Source organism: Gossypium hirsutum, chromosome D04, assembly GCF_007990345.1.
Source record: "Gossypium hirsutum isolate 1008001.06 chromosome D04, Gossypium_hirsutum_v2.1, whole genome shotgun sequence".
Classification (NCBI taxonomy): domain Eukaryota; kingdom Viridiplantae; phylum Streptophyta; class Magnoliopsida; order Malvales; family Malvaceae; genus Gossypium; species Gossypium hirsutum.
Genome location: NC_053440.1, coordinates 24,504,015 through 24,507,591, shown reverse-complemented (window position 1 = coordinate 24,507,591; position 3,577 = coordinate 24,504,015). Strand labels below are relative to the sequence as shown.

Below are 3,577 nucleotides of genomic sequence, written 5' to 3'. Positions count from 1 at the left end.
TATTCATCGTCATTCGTTGGATCACTTAATAACATGCATTCCAATTCTAGAGGGGACTAGTGATTCCATCTTGGAAACAATAGAGCATTCTTTAATCTCATCAGGGGATTTAATAGCATTGAAGACATTAAAAGTAACTACGTCATCATGAACTCTCATACTAAGTTCACCCTTTTTGTAAATCAATCAGCATTTTTTCGGTTGCTAAGAATGGTCTCCCCAGAATGACAGGAACTTTTTTATCAGCCTCAATACATAATGAAGTTAATAGGAAAGATAAATTTTTCTACACGTACTAATATGTCCTCAATTTTTCTTTCAAGATGTACCAATGACCTATTCGCCAATTGGAGTGTAATCGTTGTCGAAGCATCTACTACCATCCTTATGCACGTGTTAAAGCCATTGTAGAATGTCTTTAGTTGGATGCAATGCAAAATTTTATGATTTTGGCATTTTTCCAGTAATTCTTTTAATCTTTCCCATGCCTCATACAAGGATTCGTCATCCATTTGCTGCAAGGTAGTGATCTCAGTTCACATCTTAGCATTCCTACTAGGTGGAAAGCACTTCATTAGGAAGTGTTCTACCAATTGTTGGTATGTAGAAATCGAACCTGGTGGCAATGAATTTAGCCAAGCTCTTGCACTATCCCTTAGTGAATATGGGAACAATTTCAAACTTAGAGCATATTCAGTATATCCTTTTAAAACAAAATAATTCATTTGAGATTGACTAGAACATAATGTATTAATTATCACTTTGTTTCTTTGGATAATAATGTATTAGCTATTCTGGAGCCTTGAATTAGTCTTGTACTATGAAATATTAACATGTTTCTTTACCATATTAAACATAGTGTAACAATATTTTAGCTCTTCTGTAGCCTTAAATTAATTTTGTAACACCGAAGATTGGTTCGTCATTACCAAACAAGAAAAATGTTTTTTCCTTAAGGATAGTATGCACTATTGTATTGTCTATGAACATATATTTCCTTCCTTTTAATATATATTAATTGAACAATAAATTTTTCAAGTGTCGAGAGGTACATAACCAATGACTTTTCATAAATTGTCTCTCTTCTTTGAAAGGTTATATTAAGAACTCTTTTTGCTCTATTATTGATCTTTATATCGCCACTTCTAGTGGTGAGAAGAATTATTACTCGTAAGAAATCTAATAGTTAAGTAATTAGTGTCACAATCTGATAAAAGGATGTAATTCATACTTAATGTTTAGCCATATGATAGGTATGTAATTAATGGTCTTTCATACCATATCGATTACATAAGCTATCTCCACTCCTTTAGAAATTCTTGTTTTTCTCTTATCTTCATTTTTCCACTTCTGGTGGTGAGAAAAATAATTATAACCATACCTTTTGACTATTATTATAATACAACTTATTGTAATACCCCATACCTGACTCGATCGTTGGGTGTGGAGTATAGGATGTTACACTCCAATTTAAAAATTTAAATTAGACTTTCAAATTTTTTATCCGTAGTTAATAAAAGAATGAAGACATGAATATATCCGAAAATACTACTAATAGATTTCTGAATTTACAAGAATCTATGTTCATAATAAAACTTTGATTTAATATATGACAATTTCACCAAGTAAACATGAAAAAATAATCACTTAGTACTAAAACAATTTGTATTCTGACCACTTAATTTCATTTACAATAATGACCCTGAGACTCTGCATCTAGGTTGCCCCATTGTATGCATATTACAACTAAGAAACAAAATTTGCTGATAAACGATGATCTCTGGCTTGGTCCCTTCTTGAATTTCCAAAATTCCCTATTTACCTTCAACGCATAATTACACAAATAAATTTTAGAAAACTTAATGAGTCTTCATACCTTACTAACATAACGCTAATACGAATGCATATCTTGGCTGGAACTCCACAATTTTATTGCCCATATTAGGACTGTATGTCATCCTTTTTGTCAAAGTAGATGATTCCTTGGCGGTTTCCTTTCTAATTATTTTTATTAATTATCTTCATGGCTCCTCATGCATTTACCTCTTTGAGAATTAAATCCTCGTAGATTCTTACTTGCGAACTGTAAGAGATGCTCCTTGAACATTTCCCATGATATGCCTTGCCCAATAACTACAAATATTCACATAAGACCATTCTTAGATAATAGTCTCTATTGTGGACTATTAATAGCGATTTGTGGAATCATACTTATGAGACAATCATGGTGGACTACCATATCTTTCATATAAGCAAATTGCTTGCACAATATTTCGGACACTATACTTAGATAAACAGTTTCCTCATTTCAGAGGTATAGGAGAATACCCTTGTATTATCCCTAGAAAGATACTGACAGACAATCATATATAATATGACTTCCCTACAAGTTTCCTGTACAGTGGGATTAAATGTAGATGTGCTACTAGCACGCAGACTCATTCTTGCAGGAATTGCAACTCTCACCAAGGTGAATTCCATAACTACAGTAGATGCAAAAATATGAGAATAAGCAGGTAGACCATCATAACTTGTATCTTTCTCAATTTATTTGCTAGCACAAGCACAATGGCCTTCTTAAAATAATAGATCACCTTTTTGCGGACTCATGTAAATAGACATAGGGTGGAATCATGTTTACAAGATAGTTCTAGCTAACTTTCCTCATAACGATTGTCTCAACAAACTTCTCCATTTTAGATAGTCTTCACAGACTTCCACAAAAGATAGTCCTCACAAACTTCCCCCAAAGATAGTCCTGACAAACTTTCTACAGAAGATAATACTGATGGACTTTCTACCAAAGATAGTCCTAATGGACTTTTACAAAAGATAGTCCTGACGGACTTCCCACATTTTAGATAGTCCTTACGTACTTCCACATATACAGTATTCACATGGCCATGATCTTCCATTCATCCCACTAAGGGCTCTTATACGTCCCATATAAAGGTCTCTCTTACACTAGTGCGCATTGTTCTTTGTATCATTTCAAATCTCCTTTTATGGCTTAGTCCAACCAAACCTTCCCCAAAAACACATGCATAAAATGCATATGCAACCCATGCATGACCATCCGAATCTCCATAAAGCCACATAAATAGAATGCATATCATACACATATTCTGCAAATAAAGACTATTAATCATACGAAATATATCTCGCAAAACATTTCATTGATATATCTTAATAATACTTACTATCAGCCAAAACATATCACTTTAATATGCAATAATGCATTACACCAAACACTTCATTTACTCAACATAATTAGCTTACAACCTCCATACATCATTACTTTACCATAACATTTTCATAGTTCAACTATAGAATAATTCATCATTCATATAACTCTAAAGTAAGCCTGTTCTACTCACGAAACAGAATCAAACATCCATTTACTAGTTAAGTTTTAGATCTCACCTAGAAGTTGATGCCAAATCCATCCACTAAGCTTTTTCCTTTGCTACCCATGCCTCTAGCAGTTTGATCAATACTACACAACAGCCAATTCAGACTCTCCAACTGTCAAAAGAATCATAATTTACTTGCATGTAAAAACCATTTAAGAAACTAT

General features: G+C 33.0%; 1 non-coding gene across 1 annotated transcript; it reads left to right on the top strand.

Moving 5' to 3' along the window:
* The first annotated feature begins 438 nt into the window (after positions 1 to 438).
* On the top strand, positions 439 to 544 carry LOC121216609 (small nucleolar RNA R71). The gene has a single exon (XR_005912789.1). It is a non-coding gene; the product is annotated as a small nucleolar RNA R71 (small nucleolar RNA).
* Positions 545 to 3,577: the final 3,033 nt, after the last annotated feature.